This window comes from Aphis gossypii, unplaced genomic scaffold, assembly GCF_020184175.1.
Source record: "Aphis gossypii isolate Hap1 unplaced genomic scaffold, ASM2018417v2 Contig00756, whole genome shotgun sequence".
In the NCBI taxonomy this organism is placed as follows: Eukaryota; Metazoa; Arthropoda; class Insecta; order Hemiptera; family Aphididae; genus Aphis; species Aphis gossypii.
In genome coordinates, this window is record NW_026083265.1 from 1 (window position 1) to 15553 (window position 15553).

The window sequence follows — 15553 nt, forward strand, 5'->3', positions numbered from 1 at the left end:
ATAACCCCGGAAAAATAATTCCCAAAACCCCAAAGTTTTTCGCTTATTAAATGAAACTACCGACTAAATTTCATACTCAATAGCTTCAGCGGTCCTGCTAGTCGATGATGAATCACTCAGGACAAGTCATTATTTTATATACATAGAGATTTATATCTATTTTATATTTTATCTATTAATATTCAATTGTAAAAAGGTATAACATACATTTTGTATTTTTTTTAAGCAATGACATGATACCAATGTACCATGTTATATATACACGACAATCCTTAGTTTACTAACCAGAAGAAATTTAAATTTTTTTAGATATAACGCTAAGTTCAATCCACAATTCTTGTAAATATTCTTCCTTGGGAAAACGATGAAGAATTGGTTTAATTTCGGCAATTTTTGATGTACGACTGCCACTCGTACAATTTTTTACTACGCACACAGGCATTATAAAAAATATAAATAAAGAAACAACAAACAATGACAATACCAAACAATTATTATATTAAATTAATATTTTACATTTTTACATTATGAATAATAATCACTATAAATATGCAGCAGTAATAATAATAGTATAATATATTTATAGAAAATGTTCAACTCAATACAATAAGAATTCCCGCTAAAAAATATTTCAAATTGTGGGACCGGCTGACGTCATTTTTCAAGTGATAAGAATGAATGCGCGTAACAACAGAATATCGTCAGAGTTGCTGTCATACCATGTTATTTAGCCATGATCTGGCCCGTGATTGTACGTATATTTTTTAATTATATATATTATTATTATTATTGTGCGTAAGCAACAAATCTTCCTAAATTATTAATAATAAGATATGTATTTTAATACTTGTTATCAAGGCAAAAGCAGAAGGATCACCGTCTTGCGGGCGGCGATCCCCGGCGCCGTCACCAAAACAGCGGCCCCGGTCCGAACCGAGAAGTCGGAGCTCGGTGGTGGTGGACCGTGTGGCCGCTATGGTCATCGACGTAAGTAGTACTTATTTATTATTATTAATTAATATTTGTTAAAAATATAATTTAAATAAATTGTTTTCAGGACAGAAAGGGATGTCCAAGCAGTAAGCAATAATTTTTTTTGTTTGCATTTTTATTATTATTTTTCTAAATTCTAAATTTGTTATGTTTATTTTTTCAGAATAAATAAAATATAATCAATATATTTGAATGTGTTTTTCTTTAAGAGTTTTCCTGGTGTATATATTTATATTAATATATGAGTATCTAATAATTAAATAATAGTATCAGTTGTAGAAGTGCAACTTAAATGTATCATGTTTTTTTATTCATGTATCAAGAAGAGTGGATACAACATTGGATCCGCATGAGACGAACCTGCTGATATGGTTTGTATCAGGTGATTTGGGTTAACCTGGTTGGAGTCATAGATAACCAAATCTAGGTTCCCTGGTGGTTGACCATCTTCACCAGAAAAGTAAGTTATAAGTTCGATCAAATTACTTACATTACAATTACAGGTATTTGTGCAGCTAATAGGTTGACCTAATAATAATAATGATATGTTAACATGTGTGTTTTAAGTACTATTATAATAATGTTGAGTGTTGGCACCGTTGGTATTGTTATAGGTATTTTTTAATTTTTGGTAGTAGCATAAATAATTAATACATTTTAGTATTCTTATTCAGCTTATTGTAATCTCAAGTATATTATATTATTTTAATTAATTTTAAAATATATAATGCAATACAATGTAAAAAAAAGAAATTAAGCAGTATAATAGGTAATAGGTATTGGTTAATTTACATGAGCTATTGTGTATAATACATTTATTTTTTTTTTTTTTAATTTCATTTTCACATAAAAATGATGAAAATAGAAGAATTTTTGTAAATAAATTTAATATTAATAAGAATAAATAACATAATACATTTAATAAATTCATATTTACCATATTAAGTTACTATAATAACATGTCCATCCAATCTGTATTGTAAATATAATAATTATAGTCGCGGCAACGAAAAATGGCGTTGGTACCGCGACCCGTTCTTTTTACCCACTCATACGGCCAATGATTCCCAACATAGTGCAGCTGTTGTGCGGGCTTTTTGTTTAAAGATTGATAACCACTACTAATAACTGCCGCTTGGCGCATGACGGTCAGCGTTCATTTTTCGTTGCCACGACTATAGTCATAACAATTCTGCTTAAGTATGCATACACAGTAATAGGTATAAGTAAATATATATATATATTGGTATATCCTCATAACAGTGTATGAATTGAAATGTCACACTTATTATCATAATCATAACTATACACTGTATAAACTCTTGTTTCTTATCCATATGTACAGTGTCAGTGGTTGTAGGTATCTATTATAATATTACATCATAGTCCAATATATTAGGCGAAACATTAAACAAATCAAATAGGTATCAATTGTACAATACAATATATAACAATATTTAATATAGGAAATAATAATATATACAATTTATTCAGAGAAATTGTTACAGTATACATTAAAACGTATTACACATTATATCATAGGTAGTCAATTTAAAGGACATGCATAATAAAATACTATAAGAAAGTGTCATAAACATTTCCTACAGAAACTCTTAGGTATGATTAAGAATATTTGCAATTACAACGTTGACTTACCTAACTATACCTTTACCTAACTCTTTCAGGGGCTTTTATATTATGAAACATATCAATTTTACATGTATGTGTGTGTGTGTGTGTGTGTGTGAATAAATATTTTATTAAAAAATGAAGAGTATGCCATCATATATACCTGTATAATTCCGTATAATTCGTGTGTAATACAGCTTATATAAAATTGTCTATTTAATATAACGTTTCTCAAAGCAACGTACACTTGAAACCCTCATACCTATAGGTATTTACGTAAAACGGGTTGACAATACAAATACAAAACAACATATAATTTTGTATTATAATATAACAAACAGCCGAATAAAAAAAAAATCGAAGGAAAACGTTAAAATCGTCGAAAAACCACTAAATAATCGAACTTAACCTAAGAAAAACGCGTTATCGAGACGGCGGCGTTGGAGAACCGTTCGTTTTTGATAACGACGGCGGCAGGCTACGGAAGAAAAAAACGATGACCGAGGCGCACTCTTTTCTTAGTGAACGAACTATTAATCACGCTTTATCATATAAGATTATAAGACTATACTCCGTACCACGAGAGAACGCACACAGCGGCTGACCAAAATTGGTTCTTCTGCGCATCCCCAAACGTTACTTTGCCATAGGGCATAGGGAAACCGGTTTCGATAGCAGAGAGACGCGGGAGGATGCGCGAGCGTATGTGTTCTCTCGTGGTACGGAGTATAGATGTGCCTCGCTCTGCTGTGAAATTCAGTCTAAGTGATATTCGCTCGAAGTGAATACCCTAGGTCGGAGTCGGGACTGTAAAGAAAATATCGTAAAAGTCTGGTAGTCACAATTTTAGTTAATCTAACCTCCGGTGGTTTGGAAGGAGCCGAGGGGGTCCTAACCTAAACTTCGAGGGGGTCGGTGTGCCTGGATTTCTGGGCTGGTGGAAGCCGCCTTCGAGGGAGTCGTGTAAAAATCGTGTTATCAGGAATTCGGTCGGAGATTGTAATCAGGTGTCTAGAAAAGAAATCATACACTAAAAAAGTAAGAAAAGTACTGAAGTCGAGTAAATAAATACGAAAAATGGTAATTGAGTATCTAGCTATCAGTCCTAAACTAGTGTAACACCGTTTCCCATTGCATGCCCTGTTCTTTTTGTATATAAAAAAATGTATTTAGCGAAAATGATAGTCGAGTGTCTAGCTATCAAATCATCACATCACGTACCTAAATCTATGTCTGACAATGCAATTCGCCTGCGCCTCCGACGTCGAAAGTCTAATGTTGTATAGTAGGATAATAAGTATAAAGTCGAATTACATGCGAGCATTCAAGTCGAGTTGTCAGTTATGATTGGGAAAAATCGAATTAAACGTCATTAAACCCACCACGTAAGCAATCCGACTGCGTCGGATCGGTGTGTGAATAGTAGGTTTATAATACCAATATAGTATAATATGAACTATCTCATATCGTGTCCCGCCGCATGTCTGGTTCTTTTTTTTTATATTATAAAATTTATTCAGTGAAAATGGTAATTGAATGTCTAGCTATCAGTCATTATAATTATAATATGATGTAAATCGATGTCCGAAAGTTAAATCCATAATTTTCATACCTCCTAATGTCAAAGTTCAGATGTTGTTTTTGATATGTAAGTGTAAAAAACTATAAAACATACATTATTTTTTTAAGTATTAAGTAATAGATAAATATTTTAATTTATAAAACATATCAATTCAAAATGTACTCCCTAAACGCGTTGTAGTACTACACGTCTACACTTTATATGTATATATATTTATAATAATCGTAATAATATGGTATTAAAAAAAATTGTAGACGTATGTATTTATGTATTTATTTTGACGTTTGTATAAGAGAAAGTAATAGCTTTAATTTTCAAAATTCAAATTAAAAAATCAAAAACTAACTCGAAAAAAAATGAAAAAAATTGTTGTATACGGTCGGAGGACATGTTAATTAGAGTGCCGCCGTAAAAATGCGCTTAAGGCACAGCCAGAGAGGGAATCGAACCCGCTACCTCCTATTACCTTCCACAGAAAACTTACGCTTTATCCTATCGACTACAGTTTAAGCTGGATACTGGTGCCGAATCTCGAGCACTTAAACTGTTTCTGTGCTGCGGCGAATTTTTCGTTCAGCTCAGTTTTAATTCGTATAATTCGTGTGTAATAAAGCTTAATTATTCTTATTAATTATCTATTTAATGTATATCTGTAACACTACCTACTTAAATACCTTAATCATACATCTATTTAACGTATTTAATAATAAATCTACAAAATAAGACGTTAACGTTTCTCAAAGCAACGTACAGTTAAATACTCATACCTATAGGTATTTTTATAACATATAATCATGTAGGTACACAAACATTGTATTGTTTGGTGAATTGTCGTCTAGAAACACACAGCAAAAAATACAACCAACGGTTGAATATAAAATAACATAATTGTATTATAATATACAAATTATCAGACAGATCGGAAAAAAACAGTCGAATAAAAAAAAAAATTGAAGGAAAACGTCGTCGTACTCGGAAGACTCCAAAACGCACGGAACGGAACGGAAAACGTTCGAAAAAGTATGAAAATCGTAAAAAAAGTGAAAATTTTTCGAAAAACCGCATAATAATCGAGCGGAAATCGAAAACGCGTTATAAATATATATAAAATACTCTAACAAAAGTGTCATAAGTATATCCTACAGAAATTCTTAGGTAAGATTAAAAATATTTGCAATTACAACTTTGACTAACATAACTATACCTGTAGGTACCTAACTCTTTCAGGGGCTTTTATATTATGAAACATATCAATTTTATATGTATGTGTGTGTGTGTAAATAAATATTATATTAATAATATAATGCAATAATAAAAAAATGAATAGTATAGAACCCAATACATTTTTGCATGCCATCTTGCCAAGGACATACAAACACTTATTTTCTAGTAAAATATTTTTAAACATATTAAAAGCATTTTGTTGATGTTATCGTTAACGGATACAATACAGTGCGATACAAACGCTCTTGTACTCTTTAACACGACCCATGGTCGAAGACACGTTAAAAAAAAAAAAAAAATGTAAACAGAGTATTGTATTTCAATTAATGACTTATGTGATTCGAAACTGACAACTAAAAAAAATGTACCATAGTACCCCGCATACGTTTTTTATGAATGTAATGTATTAAAATTAAAATCAAAAAATTACTTGGAAAAAAATGCAAAAAATCGGGAAAGAAACGGGCGACCGTGTTAATCAAAGCGCCATCGCCGAATGCACGATAGGCACCGCCAGAGCGGGGTCCGAACCCGTTACCTGCGCCCACTGAGATAGATAAGAATATACTGGAGCGCGGACTCGCCTATGCTCGTATGTAATGCTAGCTCTACACTCTCGCCGAGGTGACGCGAGGCAACGCGAGCACGAGAGTGTAGTCGGTTCACTCGTGTCGTCTCGTCTCGTCTCGTCTCGCCTTGCCTCGTGAGTGCTCCGTTCGATGTCGGTTTTTTTGTCGCGAGTCAAAGGACACGTGCCACGAGGTGAGGCTTATCAACTACATTCTCGCGCTGTCTCGTGCTTGTCTGGTTTGAAAACAGCCGTTTAATATTGGTTTATTTATTTATTGTTTAGTCATTTACATGATAAAAATTTTTTTCGTTCAATAATTTATTAAAATGTCTGACTGGACTAACGAAGATGCAATTGCATTTATGCAGCTTTATCAAACTAAACATATTTTATGGGATCCAAAGCATCGTTGGCATAAAGATAAGGCCGAAGTAATGATGCTTGGGTCGAAATTAGTAATGTGTTCAACAAACCAATTGATGAACTGAAAAATAAAAAAATTCCATCATGGCAACGTTTCGTGGGCATTTAAGGAGAAAAAAGGCGTCGATCAGATCAGGAGCCGGGCAGGAAGATATTTATAAGCCAATATGGTTTTTATATAATCTAATTGAAAGTTTTATGGGAAATATTAATGATTGCAACGCTACTTTGAACACAGAACAAGTATGTACATATTTGGTGGATCGTGAAGTGATTTATAATATTTTTTATTTTTTATATTTTAATATTATATATTTATTATATTATTATGTCAATTTTTTTTTTAATACCATAGATATGTATATAATATGTCTTATACCTAAACTGACATACCGTCTCCACTTGTAACCTACTGTACAGCAGAGCACCTTTTTTTATATGAATGTCAATAAAACTTTATTTATTGAGTAAAAATACTTGAAAATGTAATACGCTTATGTCAACGTTCCGACAAACGACGTGATACAATTTTTTTTATTTTGTGTGGTGCACGTGCGCTCTCGTGCTCCATAGCACGAACCGCCACTGGTCTAGGTATAAGACATATTATATATATTATGATAATGGCTAATAACAATTTGAAATTAACATCTTATTAACAATACAATTTATTCATACAAATATAACTGTATTAAATCGAGTTTATTATTATAATATTACAAAGTTTATTATAGAATTCACTGTTTATAACTGTTTATTATTGAAAAAATATTATGTAAATTCTTCTCGTATCTGGGTTGCATCCATAGGTGGTGATCTTCGAGGTATATGATTAAAGGGTCTTAATGCACCATTTCCTTCGATTTCATTTCTCCAAGAACCTGATTGAATTATTAAACCATTTTCATCACACACGTCCATCGTTCCTGGGGGTCTATTCTTAAAATCATACGAATGAGATTCGTATACGAACGATTCACACGATATATTTCCGTATACGAAGAGAAAATGGTATTCTTAAATCATTTTTATTCGTATACGAATCCGCGTTCTCCAAAACGTTCGTTTAGGAATACCGTCCTAATGGTACACAACGGCAACGTCGCAAAATATGTTTTTTCGTCATGGAAAGTAAAATAAATTGTTTAGAAATAATAAAGTATCATGAACGTTAGCGGCTTAGCGCTCATTACGAATCATTAGCGTATATAGACATGTAGTCTTGACTGCCTTGTACGTTGTAATTTGTATTTTTCTTATATTTATCTATAATATTTTATTAAAATGTCTTCCGAAAAAAGAAAGAAAAGTCATTCCGTCACCAATGACCAAAAGACAGCGATGGTTGAATTTTTATCGAGTCATTCGGACTTACTAAAAGGAAAACACACAGCTACTTTTACCCAAAATATTGCCGCACAGCAGTGGCAAGAATTAACCAATATTTTAAATGCAATTCCAGGCCCAATAAAAGAATGGAAAACCTGGCGTAGAGTACGTACATTTAAATTACAATTTATAATATATAAATATATACCTAATTTATGATTGAAGAATAGGATGCAAAGTATATAGGTACCATATTTTAATCACTTCGATATACGTAATATAAAATATTTAAGTAGATATGTGTGTGCAAAACTTGCGATTTAAGCTGTGTGTAGTAAACCATCACCTACATTCATTTGCATACATTTAATTTACATTCATTGCCTACATAATAGATTTTAAATCATATTAATATTTAATAATAACTACAGAGTTTAAAATTTAAATGAACATTATTTATTTTTCGAACCATTTAAAAATCAGTTAATTAGATATTATTAGAGTAAAGTATAATATATATTAAATGTAGATCTATAATGTACATTTCTGAACTTAGTGAGATATCTACATACCTCTATAAAACAATAATTTGTAGACGTGGCAAGATCTTAAAGCTGATGCAAAAAAAAACAGGCACAGCTTAATAAAAGCTTGAGAGGGACTGGTGGAGGACCATCTACTGCTCGCCAACTTGATAAGTTGAGTGAAACTATCGTTGGCATAATAGGCGAGGTACCAATCTCTGGAGACCCATTGATTGCCGAGTCAACGGTTTTCTTTGATTTTGGTGATGAATCAAATATGTAATATATACCTATATTTGAATTGAATAGAAATTAAACATAATATTTTTTTAGAAAATATATACCTAGTGACATCGAATCAAAGTTGATTGTTGAAAATCGATGAGGCAGAAAGGTTATATACCTAATGTAAAATGCTAGTTTCTCTTAATGACATTATTAAAAACATTTTTTTTTTTTTTTACATAGAAAAAATAATATTCCATACACCTCTATTGATTCGTTTGAAAACAATATATTTAAACCGTCTTCCTCGAATACCACTGTTATTAACGCTACGTAAGTGACAACTTCATTATTGACACTTTTAGACAGTTAATTAAAAAATCTATGAGCAAATTGTATTTAACATTTAAAGCATATCATAGTTCAATACGTGTTTGTCTTTATTTAATAGTGAAATTGTTGAAGAATCGAATAATATTAATAATAAACGACCATATGAGGTAGCTTTTGTAGAAGAAAATAGTAAAGAACCAATAAAAAAGTAAGATATTTGTTAAAATATTATGTTTAAATTGCTATGATGCATATATATATATTGCTTATTTTGAAGCATATTACTTAAAAAGTATATTTTTGTTATACTTATTAAATGGAATTTTCTTCGCATATTTTAATGTAGGTATAAGTACATATTTTGATAATTTATTGTTATATAATGACGTTTTAAAAGGCATATTAATAAAATAATAATTAATAAAACATATTTTATAATTATTTAAAGCATAATAATATGGGCGTAACTTGTGCAATTTTTATGGGGGGGGGGCTTTATTTCAAGTCGATATTACCGTATACTTAAAGATACATAGAAACTAAATACATATACCTAATAAATACATTTTACAAAATATAAATCTAACCCCCCCCCCCCCCGAGTTTACGATTATGCATAATATATTATATATTAATGTTTCACCTTATCTAGTTACTAATATTTTTAAATTAAACTAATTCAAATTTAAAGTATTTAGATATATTTATAAAATTATAAAATTATTACATACTTTAGCGTACAAAAAAAATTTACAACAAAAAAGCAAAGATTGGAAAACACTGTAAAAGGCTGTAGGGACATTAGGAGAAGCAAGCAATCAACGCAATGAAATGCTTCAAAATTATTATAACATAAAAATTGAACATATGCAACAAATGTTAAAATTAAAACAACGATCAACAGTTGCTAAAGAACGTATATGTGTGGCACAAAAAAAAATTGCTGATGCTCTGAGCAAATTTACTGTGCCACATGAATAAGTGATACTGTGTATTTTAAGAACAAGAAATCAGTAGTGTTTTATTTCTTACGGTCATTTTTTATTGACTTATTATTTTTATGATGATTTATTAAATAATTTTAATTCTTTTTTACATTTGACAAATATAAACAATAAAAGAAAAAAAATTATAAACATAAAGTACACTTAATTTAATTTATAATTAAAATAACATATTAATTTTAATTATATATTATAAAATCATTTACGAATATAAAATTTGGTTATACATATATTAGCTATGGTCATAAGTAACGTCGAATATCGACCGTATCATATTACTTAATATCTATTATCTATCACGTTATCGGTATTCCGAACATTACCTACAATAAATAAAATAAAAAAAAACAATATTAATTGTTCTAAATATCTATTATAATAAACTACTCAGTACCTAGACCTATTATAAATTATATTAAATTGTAAATATATTATACAATATACCTAATATGTTTCATAAAATAAAGAATTATCATTTTAATATATATCCTGATAATAAGAATTTATTTCTAGCACCTATATAATTGAACATTGTATAATAATTTACTGAAATCAATTAAAAACAATATTTACATTTTTCTCAATCAGTAAACAATCTATTTACTATATTTTGACGGAAACGCTGACCAGCTATAAGCTCTTGGTTCTGCCTATTTGGTACATCATCATTATGTTCCTCCATAGGAAAATGATAGAGGCCTAATTCTAAATCCGCAACTTCATCATTATCGCCATCTATTATAGGCACGTTTTCTGAAATGCATAGGTTATGCAATACAACACATGCATTGATTATTTTTGAAGCCTTGCTAGGAGAATAATGTAGTGTTCTATGTTTGAGAAGACAGCTAAAAATAAAATTGTACATATATTAGTTTTAAAAATATATATAAAAATTGTACAAGGTTTACCGAAAACGCATTTTTAAGACTCCATTACATCTTTCAATACAAGATCTTGCGTGACAAAATGTTTTATTAAATCTGTACTCCGGAGTATTAGGTTCAGCGTTTAAAAATGGTGTTAATAACCATGGTCGAAGGGGATATCCTGAATCTCCTATATAAGCATATACATAATACTAATATACTATTCCTATAACAAAATTATTTACTTAATACTATAAAATTAGGTGAGATTCTAACCTATTAGAAAATACGAAGTGAAACCTCGACCATGTAAATCTGTAATAAATTGTTTTACAACACTATCGTTCCATATGTGTGTATCGTGTGTAGACCCAGGCCACCTAGCCGACACATTCAAAATATGTAAGTTTGCATCACATATCTATAAAAAAAATAATAATGATTATTGTTTTAATCGTTTAGTAACTAATTAAACTGCGTAAATGGACTGCATGAATTCAATATATAGGTGTATTCAGTATATATATGTCAACTATGTGTTGTTTACGTTTAACCAATGTACAACATAGTACATTTGCATTCAGCAGAAACCATTTTACGTTGTTAGCTTTAATATTAGTCAATTTGCTTATTATTAAACTCAATGGCAAGAATACCTATATAGGTACTTATAGGGCATCACATAGGATTTATTGAATATTATTATTATAATTTATAAATATTTTAAAGTTCCAAAATATTGTAGATAGGTACTTACAAGTTGAGTATTTATTGAATGATAGCCTTTGCGATTTACATAAATATTTTCTGGGTAAATTGGATCATCTTTTTTAGGAGGTGTTATAGCAATGTGTGTACAATCAATCGCTCCTATAACACCTTGTAATTTATACTTAGAAAAAAATCTAAGAAAATATCAAATAATATAACTCATTATTTTAAAACAATTACTGGAAAATTAATAATAAAATAATATATACTTATTACTTACCCTGTTCTTACATCATCCAATTCATTAAAGTTATTGGGAAATTTAACAAACTGATTAAAAATTGCAGGATTTGTTATTGCGTTTGTTACTTCTTCAATAACTCTGCTTACTGAAGCTTGAGAAATAGATGTATGCCGGTTTTCACCAACATCTAATTGGTAACTGCCAGCAGCAAAAAATCTAAAGCAGTAATTACCTAAAAGTAAAATAATTTTCAATTTAAACTAAAAAAAAAAATACATATATTTTTAGCTTGCCATAGGCTAATAACCAAACGGTGATAACTCAATTATTTGAAAATCTATAATTTAGTTGTTTTATTTATTTTATAGTCGTAAGTATCAACCAATTAAATCTATTTTGGATCGTAATTACGTCAATGAAGTGCTGTTTAAACCGTCAAAGCGTATAGGTACACGTATCACATTTTATTATAAAATGAAGAGGACAGAGATAAGTGGCGAGAGTTATCGAGTAAATTTTAATTAGCCTTTTATTAAACCATTAATTATAAATACTATTTATGATAAATGATTATACTTATTAAATTTAAATATTTCATTGTTATTTCTTTAGTATAAATAGTTCTTTAGGTAAATTTAAATCGATGTAAATAATAGCCTTATTAACTTTCGAGCTATATATACTCAGCGTCCAGCGAGAGAACGCACCAAATTTGTACATTCCCCTTTGTCACCCTGCTGATTCACTTTGGGGTATCGCTTGGGGACGCACATGTAGGAAAACCGATTTTTCGCGACGTGTTCTCTAACTCGATTGAGTAGGTATATACTATATACTATATAGTAAATAACTTAATATTGGAAGCAATAAAAAAAATTCAACCAATAACAGCTTTAGAGAACTCAAATCAGCAAAATCTAATCAAATTACAAGCATGTTACATATATAACTTATATAATTTTGCAGTTTACTGGAAAATGATTTAAATACTTTCGATGTTTTAATATATGTATATTTTTTCATGGTAAAAATGTAATTCATAAATTAAATTTAAACAAATTGTAAATATTAACTATGAAAGAATTTTCAACAAATTAGGTTCATTAATTAAGCTATTTCATTACAAAGATTAAACGTATAGGTAATCATTTTTATATTATTTAACTTAAAGTTGTTTACACTCACTTTGCGGTCTATGGTCAATCCTCCCAATGTAGAAGGCACTGACATGTATGGCGTGATCAACGTAATTACTCTACGTGCTAATTGTTTGGAAAGCCTATAACGTTGAATAAACTTTCGGTCCGAGAGATCTAAAGTATAGGTATAAGAAAAGTATTATAAGAAAGACATTTTATGTTATACCAATTTATAATATATAGTACTACCATTTTAGTAATACATTTTTACATGACTTAAAAAGTTAACTTACCGGTAAATGGGTCTACTGATTTTAGAATATGTCTAGAATTTATTGCATCTTCTTCAACTTGCTCGAGAAGTTCGATACCCGCGATTAATTCATTAAAATCTAAGTCGTCCATTGTTTCAACAAAAATTAACGAGTAACGGCAGTTTAAAATTTTAAACGTGACTCACTGACTCGTCAACCGATAATGAAATGTTATCGATAGAAACTTTACTTCATACCACAATGAAGATAACATTTTAGTATAAATTATAATATTATATAAATAATAAACAATTAATTTATAAATAATAATTTAATATGTTTTCGTTATATTCGTCATGAATTAGGTATATTTTATAGTGTTTTCGTAATATCGTAGACGGTAGATTTATTTATCATAACTCATAAGTTATTTATTAATATTTAAATTATGTTTACCTAAGCTAATAAATTTGATGTAATAACAATTTATATTATGTAATATTATAATATAATACACGCTTTAATTATTTGTTTAAGCATTAGTGGATAGGTACTTTTTACCGGACCACATGTAACTATTAGGGCTAATACACAAAAAAAAGACGAATATTACAATTTGAGATCATACTTGTTTAATTTTTAAATAGCTTATTAAACAACTTGTTAATACTAATACATTATTAATACTAATGATAATTAAAATATAATATTTCCTATTTTTTGATACGAGGTACACCAAGATTACGAGACATAAATTTAGTGTAGCATTAAATCGCGGGGAAATTAGATTCGTATACGGAAACCTGTTTTCACTTACAGTGACCAATCCGAAGGAATCATACGAATCATTTTCACATAACCGAATAGATTCGTATACGGAAAAAAATTAAGAATACAACTTTTTAGAATCATGTGAAAACTCATGTGAAAATATAAATTTCCGTATACGGATCTCTTTCGTATGATTTTAAGAATAGACCCCCTGGAGGGTTATATAATGATGCAGAGGTTTCGCTTCTTCTTAAAAAATGATGTAATAGTATGCATGTCATAGTTATAATTGATACTTTTTCGGGTTTTAGTAAGATGGGTTTTTAAAAATTCAGAATTTAGCCGTTAATATCCCAAACACATTTTCTACTACAACGCGTGAGCTTGATAATCTTTGATTGAATATTCGTTTTGGTGAGCCGACTGCATGGTTTCCAGGATATGGTTTCATTGAATTCGCACTAAGAGCAAATGCCCCATCCCCTAAAAAAACATATGGAATATCTGTACTAGTATTCGAACCATGAAGGGGTGATGGGGTTGGTAAATTGAGGCTATTTGAACAAATTTTTTGCCATAATAACGAATTTTTAAGTACACCGCCATCACTGATTCGCCCTTGACTCCCGATGTCTGCATATATAGAGCGATAATCACTACTGACTAATGCCATTAAAACAATACTGAATGAGTTCTTATAATTATAATATTCTGTTCCTGTATGGGGAGGGGATTGCAAAACAACGTGTTTTCCATATATTACTCCGATACAATGGGGAAATTTTCTATTGAATCCCTCTTCTACCAACAACCACTCAGCAGCAGAAGATGGCAACTGAAACAAAAATGTATACATATCTTAGTATCTATATTAAAATATAATATTAATATTAAAATTTCAGGCATTTTTGTTCAAAATTAAAATTTCATTCGATAAAATTTTTTAAATTACGTGTAAAAAAATTTAAAAAAAATAATATTTAATTTTAGGGTAATAATTCACAAAATGCACAGGAGATAACGGCAGATGACAATATTAATGAAACAAATTTATCCAACCAAATCGGTCAACAAACTGAAGACGTCAATCAAACACAGCGTCGCCCACCGGTTACACCCCGACGCCGAAGTAATCCTACCGAACTAGAAGAAGCGGGAAAACAAATGAAAAAGGCTTTTAGTACTCTGGAAAGTTGTATAAATAACAGGAAAGAAGAAGACGAGTGCGATCTTTATGCAAAAATTTTCGCCAAAAAATTACGTAAACTACCTGAATGTGAACGTGAAATATTTATGTACGAGATTGATGGAATGTTTATTAATCGTTTACGTCATTGCAACAATCAATCATTGACTTCATGTACCAACCCTTCTTTTACTCCTCCAGTATCAAATCAACCAAAATCAGCTGTTGAAATAGATATACCAAAAAGACCATCGTCTTCTTTAAGTTATTATTCTGAATCTGAATTGAGAATTTGTAATCGTCCATTAATTCCTCATTACTCTATTTCTCAGCCTCATTCACCAGTAATTCATATTCCGGAAAGAAGTGACACGTGTTCTAACTCTCCGATTTCAAACCTTAGCAACCCAGCGCAACTCTCCATCTCTACGTCAAACACTAATATTTCAAACCAACTAAATGTAACTACATCGAACGCTCCAAATTTAATAGACACTGCTTTTTACGTTGCTCTTGACAATTACAGTGGAGATAATAATTGA

At 30.1% G+C, this 15553-nt stretch overlaps 2 pseudogenes; both read left to right on the forward strand.

Annotated features, from left to right (window-relative positions):
• The first annotated feature begins 6325 nt into the window (after positions 1-6325).
• LOC126555225 (uncharacterized) lies at positions 6326-15553 on the forward strand (annotated as a pseudogene).
• Positions 7707-8559, forward strand: LOC126555226 (uncharacterized; annotated as a pseudogene).